Source organism: Cavia porcellus, unplaced genomic scaffold, assembly GCF_034190915.1.
Source record: "Cavia porcellus strain 051 isolate PalLab524CR breed Dunkin Hartley unplaced genomic scaffold, mCavPor4.1 scaffold_26, whole genome shotgun sequence".
In the NCBI taxonomy this organism is placed as follows: domain Eukaryota; kingdom Metazoa; phylum Chordata; class Mammalia; order Rodentia; family Caviidae; genus Cavia; species Cavia porcellus.
This window is the reverse complement of record NW_026947509.1, coordinates 38,697,859-38,715,865: the sequence shown is the minus strand read 5'-3', so window position 1 is coordinate 38,715,865 and position 18,007 is coordinate 38,697,859.

The window sequence follows — 18,007 nt, the reverse complement described above, 5'->3', positions numbered from 1 at the left end:
CAGCAGGTCTGCTACGGCTAATGTCTCAGGCAACCATGGTGGTCTGCTGCAGTCTTCTCTTTCCTCAAATTTATTCAATACTTCTCTGCCTCCTAAAGGTCCAATTGTAATGCCTTGACAGGGCAATCAAAGTGTTTTACGGTCAAGTTCCTGTCTACCTAACCAGACTCCGTTCCCATCTCTCTCCCTAATTCATCCAGAGTGAAGAATTTACAATCGCCACCACCTTTAAGGCCCTTTCAAATCTTTGTTTTTGCTGCTGTCTTTGGCCTACGACGTCCTCAGGCACTCCCTTTACTCTCCAAAATTAGTTCTACTAAGTCTTCATATTGCATTTCTGTGTTTTCACCAAGAAGACAAAGTGTCCTTTGCTGAGGAACCCTTAAACTTTTAATTTAGTTCCATTAGTTTGATAATCATATTTTATTACACATTTTCCGTGCAAATGCCTCACATTCTTTAATTCTTAAGAACATTCATTTTATGGAGAAATTGTGCAATGTGTGTGTGTGTGTGTGTGTGTGTGTGTGTGTGTGTGTGTGTGTTTTGTTTCGTTTGGACCAGGATTCAAACTCATGCCCTTGTGCTTGCCAGGCAGTCTCTGTGCAACATATTTTATTTAATGAATAAAAGCAATGAAAGTCCCAGTAATCACTGAGCACTGTCCAGCATCCTTTAGGTGTACTAATTAATTTAATCTTGACAACATCCCACAAGGTTGCAGCTGAGGCACAAAGAGGGACAAAGTCAAGATGGAATAAGAACTTAACCCCTGTGGTACCAGACCAAAGCTTAGCTCCGCACTATGAATTAATGAATTCTTTGGCTTCTCCAATGTTACCCTCTTTGGTCCTTCTTTTACCTTATTGGCCTTTACTTCTACTTATGTTAGAATGCTAGGATGCTTAGATTTTAGAGCTAAGTTTTCTTCAATTCTCACTTTCAACACCCCCTATTTTCATAATTTTAATGATTTGCATATTCTAATGACTTCCAAATGCAACTCTTTTCTGCATGTCAAGCATCAATACCTGTAACTATCACATCCAATCATTTGATTAACAAATATTGCTTACTCAAAAATCAAACCTCACATCCACCCACTTCACACACACCCACTGCGCTCTGGTCTGTATGTTCATCTGTCCAACATGTGTGCTCTTGCCTAAACCTTCTAATTAATTCCCAAGTTAGACTATGTCTAACATGCTCTTCCTTTACCACCTGAACAAGTGTTTATGAATATTATTTCATCACAGTCGCTTGGTTAAAACCTTTAAATGCAGTTCACTGCATCAGAATAAAAAAAGGTGGAATAACATTCTTCTTGAAGGCATCAAAGACCTGCAGAATTTGGCTCCAGGACCTGGATGACGGTTCTCACACAATTTTGTCTCCCCTCTCAAGGAAGCAAAGCAGCGTTCACATGGCTCTCGTCCCACTCCTGATCCACCAACCTCTCCTCTTTTTCAACCTGTCTGCTCCTTAGCCTGCTTCCTCTACCTGGAAGTCATTCCTCGTGCCCTGTACCCTAAAGCTGGTATCCGTCTGCTCAGTGTAACCTCCCTTTCCAAGAACCACCTTAAATAGCTTTTCCTTAGAAGGTTCTTTCTCCACCACATGATTTTATATAAGTACCTCTGGTACTTTGTTTTAACAAGTTGTTTTTTTTTTTCACATAGCACTTATGAAAATTCAAAACACAAACTAGTTTAAATAAGATTGAATTCCTACACTTTACTAACTTAAAGTCTGACAAAGAGATAGGTAAGATAGATAAGTAGATAAGAGATAGATAAGTATTACACTGTAATACAATGTGAAAAATGCTGTAACAGAAGTATTTACACAGTTCTATGAAAAGAAAGGAGATGGATATATTAATATTAATTTGTCTAATGTAAGTATAGGGGGAAAAGCTTAACACTGTAACAACTAATTTACTTGTGAATTTCTGAGTTATTCTGGAATTCAGATGAGTAATATGGTTTGATCATTGAAAGAACCACTATTTAAAACTAGCTAATCTCCCCCTTCCTTTTGAACAATGTCTTATGTAAAATCCACATAATATTGTTTTTCCAGGGAACATTTAAAGAAGAAATGCACCGAATTCATTGTCTAAAGAATGTGAAATCTCATGTACTCTTAGCACCATGATATGATGTAACTCTGCTCTCATGCTGCTCGTGTCTGTGTTTCCAAGCATAGCTCTTCATTAGCAGCTCAGCTCGTATTACATCTACTCAGACGAAAAAATTTCTTTCGTGTCCAGCTGTTCAGGATACTCTACCTGAGAGGAAAAATTTGAGAGCTGTTAAAGGACAGAATACTAGTAAAACCAACAAAAATAATTAAATTAAAAGATTAGATGGAGAGAAGTAAAATAGTTGCCTGTAATTTTAAGTTTATACTCCTTTCCTTGCCATTGCACAGTGATTTCTGAAATTGTTTCGTTCCTAGGGTGTTAGCAATAATTTCTATTCCACGAATCCTAGTCTACATCATTCAAGTGTGATTATAATTCTGGAACATTTTGTTCATTGTCATAATGTTAGCTTATGGTTCTAAATTATACAAAAAGCTTCCTATAGGAATGTCCATTTATATTTCTAAAATATATCCAAGTAGATAGACCATTCTAAATCAAGAACCAGGAAGTAACATCAGACTATACAAAAAAAATAGGTTGAATATTAACACTGAGCTTGAGATATCAGAAACTGGAATACATTTGAAATGGGGAAAATAGAGTAATTCAGAACAGCTAAATTTATCTATACAATATAAATGCCTAAATTTCATATCGATGGCATATTATTAGTGGTTATAATCAATACAACTGAACTTGCTTATGTTCTATATAACATAGGACATCACCCAAGTGTTAGTAAAAATGAGTAGGAGGGATATTTGAAAATTCATTTAACCATAAAAATAATGAAAGAAACTGGCAAAACAAATGGTAAAATCCCTTTCTCTTTCTTTCTTTCTTTCTTTCTTTCTTTCTTTCTTTCTTTCTTTTTCTTTCTTTCTTCCCCCCCGCAGGAAGTTAACCAAAGGTTTATGACGAACAGCACAGTGTTTTGTAAGAAAGGAAAAAAAAAAAAACTGGTGAATGTTAATAAAACCAGGAGACTCTGTTTTATCTGTAGTTACCAATTTTTGTCCCCAGTTCTCAGTTCGGCAGTAGCCGTGACACATAGCCTCTGTTACTGGAACTTCAGGGAAAACAGATTTCACTCCCAACAATTGCCCGTATTTGTCCTGTCTGCTGGTTCCCTGCAAAGCTCTGCTCAAAGGACTTGTCTTTATTCAGACTCTCTTGAATTCACACACCGCCAAATGCCTCCAAGAAGGGGGTGTTCATCATGTTTTAAAGCAGACCTGCCTGAGGCAATGGACAAAAGTTGGGGCAAATGATAGACTAGCCAAAAAGCTTAAAAGACATAGCTGCAGAATGAGCTGTCCCTGGGGACTTTGAAAAACTGACACGTTCCTGAAGATCAAGGGGCCAGTGTGCAGACACCAGTGTGAGTGACTGTGTGTGTGCTCACAAAAGACACAAGAGGTCTTGAGCTTGCTTCTTCGATTGACCTTGAGGTTCCACTGAGAGGTCACTGGACTGAAATGCAAACCCACAAAAAGAAACAAAAAATACTGACAATTGTTAACAATACAGATACATTTATACAAATTAAAGTGATTATAAGGAAGTCTTATAAATAATATTATGTGAATGAAGTAGATTAAATAAGTTGGACAAGTTCATAGGAAACAGAAGCTGTTACAACCTGAACATCTAAACTACATAATAGAGTCTTGTGATATTAGTAGTAGAATAAGATAGTGGTTTCTCTCATGACCTCTGTTCAAGATTTTAATAGCAGCTCTAGCCAGGAATACAGATTTTCATTATGTAACAATGGAAAATAAAGCATCCAAATTGGACAGGGAAAAGTAAAACAATATTTGAAAATGACATGATTTTATTTATAGAAAACCCTGAAACCACATAAAAGTATTAGAATTAGAAAACTAGCTCATCAAAGCTTCAGTGACACACGATAAACGTGCAAAAATCAGTAGTATTCTTTCACACTATTATGATCAATCTAAAATAAAATTATTTTATTGCCAATAGCATCAAGCAAAAAGAAATTCTTGAGCATAAATTTGATCACGAGTGCAAGATTTTGAAAGTAAAAACTGTAAAACATTGTTAGAAGTAATTAAAAGTACCTTAAAAAGGAAACAAAAGGAAATACTGTTATTTGGATTAGAATACTCGATAACATGAGGGCAAGAATAATCCTCAAATTGATCTATAGAATGAAAAAGTCTCCAAAATTTCTAACTTACTTTTTTAAAGAAAAAAGCAGGTTTATCATAAAATTCTTGAGGAATTATAAGAGACAAAGAACAACCAAAATAAATTTGAGAAATATGAGCAAATCTGAAATATGTAGAAAAAAATCTACAAATATACAGAAACCAAAACAGTACACACCAATGCAAACATAGATGTATGACTCAATAAAATAAAGTTGAAAAAATATGCACAAATGCTATCATTGACATATAGGGCAATAAAATAAAAAGAAATTTCACAAATTGGGCCAATTAATTTCTGTGAGAATACCTTATTAAATGATCACAAATTGGATCACTTAGAACAATAGCATTTATTTGGAATATATTTCTGAAAGCTAGAAGTCTGAAATCAAATCATGACCAGGAAGGAATGTGCTTTATGGCCACCTCATAGATTCTGGTGGTTTTCTGGTTACCTTTCATGTCCCTCAGTTTGCAGCTTTAAACGCCAGTCCTTCTTCATCCTTACCTAGTGTTATCACTCTGTGTCTCAGTAGTCACATGGAATCTTCTTATAAGGACCAGTCTCATTGGCTTAGGTCCTCTTTCTACTCTAGAACAATCTGATTTTAACTAACTGTACATGAAATATTCATATTTCCAAATAAGGTGACATTCTAAAGTGCAGGGAGTTAGGCTTTCAGCATATCTCTTTGTTGGAAGAGAAAATTCACCCCATAAAAGTCACAAAGATGGTACAATGGAGAAAAAATAGTTATTCAACCAAATGATGCTGAAACAAATAAACATGCTATGACAAGGAATGGATTTTCACCTGTTATTTCAATCTCTCTACAACATTAATTCAAAATGGATCAAACTCTTACATATAAGATCTAAAACTGGCAGGAGAAAATTTAAATGCAAGTGTTCATGGTCTGAACACCAGTTCAAGCAATTATTCCTTTGTCGGGGGCTGGTACCAAGGGTCAAACTCATGAACTTGTGCTTGCCTGACAGGTGCTTATGCCATTAAGCTAAATCCCCAGCCCCAGTTATTTCTTATATATAACATCAAAAACACAACCAAAGAAAAATAAATTATAGCTATTTGTGTATGAGAGGACATTACCATGAAGAGACGAATCATAGCAGAAAATATTTGTGTACCACATGTCTGATAATGATGTCATATCAGAATAAAGAAATCTTAAATGCAACAATAATAAAAGCAAATTTTAAAAATTAGCAAGAAGCTAAATAGATCATCTCTCCAAAGAAGGAATGTAATTGATAAGAAAGCACTTGAAAAGATAATCAACATCCTCGTCATCCACAGGAAAAAGCACCTTCCATCCAGTAGGAAGACTATCATTAAAAAATAAACTTAAAAACAAAATAGCAAATGTGGGTGAGGAAATGGAGAAATTGCAGCCCGAAAATGTAAAATGGTGTGTTGGGAGGCACTCCTTTCTTTTGCTTCTATACAGATGAGCATTAGGGATAGATTGAGAAAGGTGTTTGCTAGGAGGATTAGTGGGAGATAAAACCATTAAAGGAGATCAAAAGTACTTCTGTGTCAATCAAGCAAATACATGATATTTTAATCTGTGGGCCTTAGGGAGCCGTCTATTTATATTTTAAAGAAATAGTAAAGAAAGATGTGATCAGGGGGAAAGCTGCTTCCCACAGTCCAGATGAAAACCCTGAGTGCCACAAAAGGCATTGGTGACATAAAGAAGAGATAGTTTTAGACACAACTTAGAAATGAAATAACAGGATATACTACCTAATTGGATGGAAAGATTATGGAGATTCAGGAGAAAGCTAGAGCTCAAAGGATGGTGATCTGCTTAATAGAGGAAAAGATTACAAAGAACAGTAGGTTTTGCAGAAACACACAGGAGGAATATTCTTTTAGGCAGGATATCTCTTTATATATTTTGTATCACTTATTAAGCACATGCCAGGCATTATGGCAAGCTCTGAATGTGTGTAACACAATGTCCAAAATAATAGATTACCAAGGAATTCTGGTAAGAAGTGAGGATTTTTGAGGAAAGAACTAAAGAATAAGAATTTCAAAAAAAATAATTATTATAAGGTGCTAATCTAGTTATACAGATTATATTGCACATTAAAATTAGCAGGAAAAGACGGTCTTTTGGAGGTGATAACTTCCCTGAATTCACAAGAGTGAAGGTATTTCCAGCAGAAAAAACAGCAGAGCAAGCAGCTGGACAACCAGATAGAGCACCAATGACCATGTTACATTCATGTTGGAGTGGGCATTTGAAAATGGTGATCTTAACAGAGAGGCTTAAGAGGAAGACAGATCCACAGATAGGGTTCTGGTGTGCTATCCCCCAGTGACGAGATTATGAAGCTTAATGATAAATTGAGATCCTAAGGAAAGAGTGAGAGAAGAGAAGAATTTTGTCTTTGAGTGAAAGTTGAAATGGGAAGAAAATTCTTAACATGAGTTCTTCTAACAAGGAAAACACCTGGGAACTCAGAAGAAGCATAAAATCACTATCCTTAATCAGATGCTGTTTCAAATATTCTGAAAGTGGAGTCAGCAATAAAAGTTTAAACAAGTTCTCCAGCTCACTGTCATCAAACTAAAGCTTGACATCATCTGATTCAGAGATTCAAGGAAAGAACCTAGTAAGAGGACTTTAAAATGAGCACTCAAGGTGATGGGATAAGAAATAGGAGATAAAACAGTTTAGTAACCCAGGAAAGGAGAATTTCAAGATACAAAGAAGGTTTACAGGGTCAAGAACTGAAATGAGATTGAGTATGATGACTTTAGAAGACATCTTTTCTTGTAAGTAATGGGGAAAATAAGAGACAGGTCTCAGGAGAGTGAGAGGACAGAAGCTATACAGTAAAGACTTTATCAGACAAAAGACAATTGTTAGCTGGAGATGGTAAGGGAAGACCAACCTCCTGAGGATAGAGGTAATGAGAAAATAAGACAAGGAGGTTATTTCCAGGGACCGAGGAGGATGAGGGACCACTTACATTTAATATGAATTTTACGGGGCTACCTGGCTCCATTTCTGGAAAGATTTTGGACTCTGATAAGAGATAGAGAAATGAGAATTAACAGCACATTGAAGAGAAAAAGAATTGCAATGCAAGAAAAATTAACCTTCCACTGGCTGTAGCCAACAACCTTCCATGAGGAACAAACAGGTGGAGCATGCCACACTTTCATTGTATTTTAATTTTTACCATATCTGCTGATTACTTAAACAATGGGATATCCATTTATTAATCCTTTCCTAAATCAGTACATCAGGAAAAATTCACTAAATCTGGGGAAGTAACAATGCAATCTTGTACCTAAAATATAATTTCATGTACAAAGATCTACTAGGGAAAGTTTTTTTTTTAATAGGAAAGTCATGTTTTCTAAATTATAAAAATTGCAAAGAAAATTACTTTTTTGAATATTTAGATTGTTATTTAAGTCAGGGTCTTTTTTCTATAAAACACATATAGAGTTCATCCATTCAGTAGAAATATAATTTGAAATGTACTATATGTCAAGCATTGTCCCCCTTTTTTCTGGATATATAGTTCTGAACAATCAGACAAGCTCATCTTGTCATGGAGCAATGTTCCATTTAGAAGGTGGAAAGACATAAACAATAAATAAATGGGAAGCATATTAGAGTGATGAGTGCTACTGCAAGGAAATAGAACATGGTGCTGTGCTAGAATTACTGAGTGGCTATATTAGATGGAGAGTTGTCTTACTTGTAGTGTTAATGGCTGTGACAAATAAGCATACATATTTTTGTACCATGATGTTTACATAATAGACCAATGGGATTCCAATGTGAACAAGGCAGAGGCACTCTATACTATGCAGACAGTCCCAGACCCAGAGTGAAACTGCCATATTCGAGACTTGGTTTCCATGCTTCCTTTGAAGGTGACATCTAAAGAGAAGACCAAAGCAGGGTGTGTATGTGGGGTGGTTCTCAGGAAGGATTTGTATTTCTGACATGGGAATTACATGGATCACTTCTGTAATACTCATTGGCTCATATTCCATCATATTCTTATCAAAGCTCCCCATTCCATAACTCTTCAGAGAGTAGGAAACATCTTTGTATGTCCTAAGGAGAACAGAAAATCAACTTTTTGATGAAGTTAGCACTCTTCGTGTAAGATCCCAGATAAAGAATCAGTGAAAGGTCTTATGTACAGAATGATGAAATTTGACTATTTACATGCGTTAAAGATCCCTCTATCTGAGGTCTTGGGCCTGCCTGCACCCTCAACTCTGGAAATTGGGTGGCCTGCGGTGAGTGTCCCTATACCATCCTGAGCCTGGGAGTTTGGGAACATTGCTCCCACCAGCCAAAGAACTTCACAGCTTCCTGCTCCGCAGGGCTTGGGCCTGCCAGCCCCACACCCAGTGACACTCTCTCAATCTGGGATTCTGGGCAGCCAGAGTCCTGTGAGCTGAGGGCATAGAAGAGGATTTCCAACAGGCCCAGGGGAAGCCTTAGAATAACACTTGAAACACGGAAATATAGGAAAATAACAAAAAGAAAGACCAAAATACAATCTCAAAACTCCAGTTGATCCCAAGAAACCTTAGGAGCTATGTACATAGAATAAAATATATTCCATATACCTGAAATACCTGAAATAATAGCAACTGAAATAAAGAAGCAACTATGGGAAGCTTTAAAGGAATGCAAACTAGAAATACTCTCCCAGGTAAAACAAGAAATGATAAAAGAAATGAAAGAGATGCTGAACATGCCTAAAGAAGACACAGTTAAAAAACTGGATGAACAACAACAACAACAAAAAGATAGAATCCATGGATGAATAATATAAGAAACAAAACAATACATAAAGTAGATAAAAGGGACATACAGGAAATCAAAGCTTCCACTGAAAGTTGTAAAAACCAACTCAATGAAAGTGAAGACAGAATTTCAGACTTTGAAGACAAAATTGCAAGTAGTGAACAGTAAAGGAAAGATCTTTTAAAAATTATAAGGAATCAGGAAATAACAATTCAACTGCTGCAAGATGATGCAAAGAAAAACAACATAAGATTGATAGGGATAAATGAAAAAGAAGGGGACAGCATAAAGGATGTCAAGAGAATATTTAGAGAAGTAATAGCTGCCCATTTTGAAAACATGAGAATGGAAATTGACATTAGGATCAGTGAAGCATATAAAACTCCAAATAGCTATAACCAAAATAAAACTACACCCAGACATATAATAATCACCATTCCAGAAATCCAACATAAGAATAGAATATTAAAAGCTGTCAGAGAGAAAAGACAAATCACCTATAAAGGAAAACCTATCAGAATCACAGCAGACTTCTCAGCACAAACAATACAGGCTAGAAGAGCATGGAGTGAAGTATTCTAGATCCTAAAGGAAAATGATTTCCAACCTAGACTGATGTACCCTGCAAAACTGTCATTCAAAATGGATGGAGAAATATGATCCTTCCATGACAAAGAATAGCTGAAGAACTTCATGATCACCAAGACCACCCTGTAAAAAATACTGAAAGACAGTTTAGATACACTTAGGAAAAAACCACTAAGAAAGCAGACAGTTAAACAGAATGGGAAGATAAAGATGCAACAGCGGAAAGATAACATGTGAACAATAAACCAATATATAGCAGTTATAGCCATTAACGTAAATGGTCTCAATTAATCCAATTAAAAGAAACAGACTGGCAGAATGGATCAAGAAACAAAATCCAATGGTATGTTGTCTACAAGAAACCCATCTAACCCAAAAGAATGCTCACAGACTGAAAGTCAAAGGATGGAAAACAATACTTCATGCCACAGGAACCAAAAAAAGTGGGGGTAGCTATTTTTTTGCAGACAATGTGAACTTCAAACCAAGAATGATAAAAAGAGATAAAGAAGGTCATTACATACTGGAGGGGAAAACCTCAAAAACAAGAGATAACAATCTTAAATATATATTAACCAAATTCCAGAACACCCAGTTGTACAAAGCAAGTATTAATAGAAGTGAAAAACAAAATTAGTAATAACACAATTATAACAGGAGACCTTACAACACCATTGACACCAAGGGACAGATCAACCAGACAGAAAATCAACAGAGAAATAACAGAACTGAATCACACCTGTGAACAAACGGACTTGACAAACATATACAGAGTGTTCCAACCAACAACATCAGAATACACACTCTTCTCAGCAGAACATGGCACATTCTCTAAAATAGAACATATACTAGCCCACAGAACATATTTAAATAAAAGCAAAAGAGTTGAAATTATCCCATGCATGTTATTGGATCATAGCGCCTTGAAACTAGAAATTAATGATAAAAGATACTGCAAAATTCCCACAAACATATGGAAACTCAATAACACACTCTTGAGTAATCAGTGAGTTACAGGGGAAATTAAAGAAGAAATTAAACAATACCTACAAGCAAATGAAAATACAAATAAAACTTCCTGGAATCTGTGGGATGCAATGAAAGCTGCCCTCAGAGGAAAACTTATTGCACTGAGTTCCCACATCAGGAAAACAGAACGAATACAAATAAATAACCTGATGCTACACCTCAAACATCAAGAAAAAGAAGACCAAGTCAGGCCCAAAGCCAAAAGAAGGGAGGAAATTATAAAAATCAGAGCAGAAATTAATGCAATCCACTAAGAAATGCAATCCAGTAAGAAAACAATCCAAAGAATCAATGAATCAAAGAGTTGGTTCTTTGAGAGAATAAATAAAATTGATAAGCCCCTAGCCAACCTTATTTTAAAAAGGGAAGAAAAAGCTCAAATTCATGCAATAAGGAATGAAAAAGGTGAAATCACTACAGGCTGTAGAAATACAGAGGATCATCAACACTTATCTTGAAAACCTCTACTCTCAAAGGTTTGATAACACAGAAGAAATAGATTCCTAGAAACTTATTAAGTACCAAAGCTAGGTGAAGAGGACATAAAACTGCTGAATAACCCAGTTTCTATTAATGAAATTAAAAATGTATTTAAGTTCTTACCTACAAAGAAGAGCCCAGGGCCAGACAGATTCACTGCAGAATTCTGCAAGAAATACAAAGAAGACTTGCTGCTGACACTCCTCAAAGCCTTCAATGAAACTTAAAGGGAAGCAATCCTTCCTAAGTCATTCCTGGAAACAAATATTACTCTAGTACCAAAACCTGAGAAAGACCCAACTAAAAATGAGAACTACAGGCCAATCTCCCTAATGAACACAGATGCAAAAATTTTCAATAAAATATTGGCAAATAGGATGCAGCAAATCATCAAAAAGATTATACACCATGTTCAAGTGGGATTCATCCCAGACATGCAGGGGTGGTTCAATATACGTAAATCAATAAATGTAATCCACCACACCAATAAAGCCAAAAAAGTAAGACTCACATGATCATTTCTATAGATGCAAAATAGCTTTTGATAAGGCCCAACATTCATTTATGATAAGAACCTTACAGAAAATTGGAATATATGGTCTTTAACTCAATACAATAAAGGCCATCTACGACAAACCAACAGCCAATATCATACTAAATGGCCAAAAATTGAAGGCCTTTCCTTTAAAATCAGGCACAAAGCAAGGATGTTCCTTATCACTGCTCCTATTTAATATAGTACTGGAAATACTAGCCAAAGCAATTAGAAAAGAGAGAGAAATACAAGGGGTAAAGATAGGAAAAGAAGAAGTTAAATTATCATTATTTGTAGATGACATGATACTCTACATAGAAGACCCCCAAAACTCCTTTGAAAGACTTTTAGATATAATAAATAAATTCAGGAATGTGGCTGGATACAAAATGAATACTCAAAAATCAATAGCATTCCTATACACTAACAAGAAAATCACAGAGAGAGAAATAAGAAACCCACACCCTTCACAATAGCAACCAAAAAAATGAAATATTTAGGAATTATTCTCACGAAAGAAGTGAAAGATCTATATAGGGAAAATTATAATACACTGAAAAAAGAAATTGAAGAGGATCCCAGAAAATGGAAAGACATTCCTTGCTCATTGATAGGAAAAATAAATATTGCAAAAATGGCCATTCTCCCAAAACTGATATACAGATTCAATGCAATCCCAATAAAAATTCCATCAACATATCTCATAGATCTAGAGAAATCACTCCTAAAATTCATCTGGAACCAGAAGAGACCTAGAATAGCAAAGACAACTCTAAGCAGAAAAGGCAAGGCAGGAGGCATCACAGTTCCTCACTTGAAGTTATAGTACAAACCATCTATAGTAAAAATCAACATGGTACTGGAATAAAAACAGGGCTGAAGATCAATGGAATAGATTAAAACATGCAACCACAACTAGCAACACACTCAACCACCTTATCTTTGATAAAGGGGCCAAACAGGTTCACTGGAAGAACGACTATCTCTTTAATAAATGGTATTGGAAAAGCTGTCTCTCCACATGCCGAAAACTAAAACTAGACCCATGCCTATCACCATGTACTAAATTAAAATCTAAATGGATCAAAGATATGAATATTAAAACAGAAACACTAAATCTATTGGAAGAGAAATTGAGTAAAAACCTTAAAGACATAGGGGTAGATAAGAGAATTCTTAAACAGGAATCAAACCACAAGGGAAATATTTCCCTGAATCAATAACTGGGATCACGTCTTATTAAAAAAGTTTCTGCACATCAAAAGAAATATTCAGCATAGTGAAAATAAAACCCACAAACTGGAAAAACATCTTAGTTAACTTCCCTCAGATAAAGGACTTCTGTCTAAAACATAAGAAGAATTAAAAAAAATCAGACCCCCAAAATTCAAAGATCCAATCCAAAAATGGGCATCTGAGATGAATATGCAATTCTCAGATGAAGAAATACAAATGGAAAATAAATACATGAAAAAATGTTCATCATCATTAGAGAAAACCACACGGAGATTTCATCTCACTCCTGAAAAAATGGCCTAGGATCAAGAAAACCAGCAACAACAAATGCTGGAGAAGCTGTGGGGAAAAAGGAACTCTCCTGCATTGTTGGTGGGAGTATAGATTGGTGCAAGCATTGTTGAGGTCAGTCTGGAGATTTCTGAAAAAGCTGGGATTGGAAGTCTCATTTGTTCCAGCTATTCCACTTCTGGGTGTATTCCCAGAGGAACTGAAAACATCATACCACAGTGATATATGTGCACCAATGTTTATAGCAGCACAATTTGTAATAGCCAGATCTTGTAACCAACCAAAGTGTCCATCAACTGAGGAATGGATAAAAAGATGTGGCTTTTTTATATAACAGAGTACTACTCAACTATAACGAATCACATTGAGATGTTTATAAATACATGTATGCAACTTGAGACCATACTCATAAGCGAAATAAATCAAACTCACATGTATAAATGCCAAATAGTTTCCCTAGTGTAAGAAATGGTAAGAATATGTAAAAGTATGTGGTAATCATGACTCCCCATTATATTGCTTTAAAGCCTTATAATGTTTTCATTCATTTGTTGGAATGGTTTTATTTGGGTTGCTTGATTTTATTGTCTGTGATGGTATGAACAACTATTTTAAAGAAAACAAGATTATAATAGCTAGTTCTGATTTAATATCATCTTGTTTTGAAATCACACCAAGCTTTTCCCCTTCTGTCTCCATCAGTTTTAAAGTGTTGTATCTTCTTGGATTTTATTAAATGTGATAGTACAAACAAAATTTTTATAGACAAGAAGATAATATAGTAATCATTGTTCATTTTCTGTTAATTGGTTCTGAATACCCTGTAATACTTTCATTCTCTTGAATGGTTTTACTCTGTCTTGTCATGTTTGATACTGTAGTATATAAAGGTATACTCAAATATTTCGAGGTAAGAGACACTATGGTAGCTACTATTATGTCGGATTGTCTTGTGGTGAAACACTATGTTGCTTAATTATTCTGTTCTGACCTGTGTTGTTATGTCCTGTTTTATCTTAATCTTTTTTTTTAAAGTAAACAAAAAAAGATCCCTCTAGCTATGAAATACGGGTCATCAGACAAGGACAGGAACCGAAAGTATGGGGAGCAATTGTTCAGTTTCTTTGTAAGTAATAGTGACTTGGACAAATGTGTTATTTCAGTGGAGATAGAGGAAAAACGAATTCATTAGAATGAGCATCAAGAGAGAGACAAAAGAGAGAGGCAATTTGAAAAGTCAGAATTCATGATGGCACTTTTTTTTTTCTTGCAGATATAACTTCTTTAGCCCTTTTTAGAAATGTGGGTCTTCACCTTAACTATGTTTTATTAATTCTGCACATGACGAACCTCAATGGTCAAATTTAGTTTTACTCAACAACTTTAAACAAGAATGTTTTTATCCCCAGCTGTTGTTACTTGATGTTTGGAAGATGTCTCTTTTTATAAACAAAAAGAACCAGCATTTCAAAGAGATACAAATTAAATCCTCTCTTCAGTTCTTCAATAAGGCACTGGGGGTGAAAACCTCCAGCTGCAGGAGGTGGGAAGAGGGGAATGAACCCTCTCAAGCACATATAACAGTCATGATTCAGAGAATCTGGGTCAGAATTTGCAGCTGGGGAGCCACCAGGAAAAGATTATTTTTATTATAAAAAATGTACTTAATTACAGCTCAAAGCTGGAGTATGGGTGAATTGCACAGCTGGAAAAGGAAAGCAAATTAATTTTAATTTGTTGACTTTTAAAATCTTCCTATGGTGAAATATGCCCCCTCCTGTTTTAGCATCAGGACCTAACTAAGAAGTTTCAAAGTAGCCTCAAAAGATGAGTGGACAAGATGCAACGTAATAGCCAATAACTGTTTCCTCAAAGTTGTGAACTATGAGAGTTTGGGGTATGGTTTCTTTTTATAAATTATCAAAAGACTTGCCTGATGTCAGGACTGTTTTCTTCAGCAGGTAATATCACTTCCAGAGAGGATGATGTCCTCAGTCAACCGTGTCCTTGATTTTACTATACAGGGTCAGTATTGGTAACTGGTCTCCAGCAGCAACCTAGTGTCCAGGAAATAAGGACAGAGAAAAATAAATTAACTCAATATGTTAAATGAGTGGAAAATAAATTAAAATTTCCAAGATTCAGCAGGTCAATTATTAAATTATTAAGTCCTAATAACATCAAAACCTTTGCAAATTGCACAATACCTGCATTGTATCTTTTTGGGTCACACATGAACTGCAAACTAATCCTTCCAATGTTAAAGATTAGACATTGCAGTAGAGCTAAAATACAAGGATGTATGGCAAATTGTTAATAAAGTCACTTTCAGGAAAGTCTAAAAAAGCATCCAATAAGCATCTTCAAGAGATTCCTAAATGGGTATTCTAAGGTCGAAGTTTTGGAATCATAAACAACACAGTAGCTAAAGGCAAAGTCTTTCACAAAAGAGAGAGACATTTAGCCTGTCAGGAATCATTTTTTAAACTGCAAAGCTAGAAAGAGCTGAAGCTTTTCAAAAATCATGAATCAAAGTACTTTTCTTTAATATATTTGGACATTCAGAAAATATTTCAATGAGAACTGAAATAACTGATGTATCTGAAACTATTGTAATGTTTTCTTATGATCCTTAATGCATTCTTGAATGATTCACTAGAACTTAGAACAATTTTAATAAAAAATGCTAATACTATGAGATCTATATTTTTATTGAATTATACTAATGTCCTCATAATTTATGTCATGACTTTAAGATACCAAGATAATGTTCAATTTCCATTATTTTACAAGCATTCATGGAAAAGTTAGTGTTATGCTACATATCTAGATGTTTTCCTGTTGCTGTCAAGGATTGCAAGAAGAACAATTACATACAGGACACAGAATTTATACTATTATTATAATGATCATTCAAGGAGTCAAATACTCAGGAAATCTGTCCACACACTAAAGATGTAGAAAACCCAGCTGAAGTCCTGGACCCCATGGCAATGTCTTGCATGAGTTCAGTACAAAACCTAGAGCCCATGACAATGATTCAATCATGTTTATTTCATAGATCCACACTAGAAAGGGCCACTGTGCCAGTGAAGTGAAAGATCTATTCCAGAAGGCTGAGGGACCTGCACTGGAGCCAGGAAGTGACCCTCAAAATAAGGACCAGGGCTCCCCTGAAAAGTACCACAGCCACCCTTAGCAACAATGAAGTCCCGCCTCCATTCTGGAATGTAGTGTGGCTGTCGCCATTCTGGAACACGGTGCTTTGTGATTTTCTCCTCAGAACAAAGTCTTTCATTTTTGCAGGTCTGAGAATGCAAAAGGTGGAGACCTACCACTGCTTCCCGTGATACCCCAACCATCTTATTTTCCTGTTCCTTCTCAGCAATTAAGATTTCATCACCTCTATTTTTGCAGCCCACAGCTATATTGCAGCTTCCTTTCTGGCCACGCCCACAATTAAATCATCATATTGAGCTCCTTGCCTTCTCAACATATATCTGGCTAAAAGTGGCCAACAATAGCCATGCCACTGCCTCAACATTAGACTGCTTTGAAATTTCTTCTGCCAGATTAATTAGTCCACTGCCTCAATCTTAGTCTCAGGCCAGAGTCTTTGGACATGAGCAAAATGAATACAAACTTTCTGTCAAGCCATAACACACATTGTCCAGAGTTCAATAAAAATTCAGTCTTCCTTCCCAGAAGAAATCTCCTGAGCCTGATCTTGACTGGTTTTCTGGTCTTCTAAGCTCTGACCAGAATTTTCCACATAGGACAGCCTAAGCCATTCCAGCTCTATGCTTTCAGGTAACTTTTCCAAACTCTTTCCGTAAGCCATTCTCAAAGGTTCTTGAATCACATACTTAGGTATAGTCATAGCAACAACCTCACTCTGCTGGTACTAAATTCTGTCTTGGTTACTTTTCTCTCACTGCTAGGACAAAATACCTGACACCGAAAGTGAAGGAAGGAAGGAAGGGTTTATTTAGTTCACAGTTTGAGGAGATTTCAATCCATAATAAGCTGGCTCCAAAGCAGAGTGGTCCATGGCAGAAGGCAATAATTCATGGTAGTGGAAAACAGCACAAACAACAGAACAAAAGGGGAAGAGCACAGAAAAAGACTTCTATTCCTTTATTTTATGTAGGCCACACACACTCGGGTGTAGCACTCACACCCATAATCATTCACAAACTCTAGAAGCTTGTGTCCATGAATACATGAGGCTTTGTGGGAACATCCAGACTCAAACCATAACACCCTCCCAAAACTCAGGTGCTCATAGGTGGGGCTTTTAGAGGTGATTGGACCAGTTATGTATAATATTAATTAGTGAGTTAGCCTGTTAGGGGAGGTAAATTACTTGAGATGTGGCTGAGAAGGGCACAGCATCTTTCCTCCTCTTTTGATTTCCCTCTACATTTTCCACCATTATTCCAGGAGCTCTTTCTCTTCTGTGATACCTTTATGCCATGTGTCTCTGCCTTAGAGCCAAGTGACTATGGAATGAAACCTCTACAAACTTTCCTCCTCTAATTTGTGATTTTCAGATAGTCTCTCAGCAACAAGAAAGTAAATAAGACAAATTTGGGTACCAGAGAAGTAGGGCCCTTGCCATGACACTACCTGAGGATGTAGTTCAGAAATCTTTGGTACCAGTTAATGGGAGGAATTCAGAAATTTTTGGAAATGC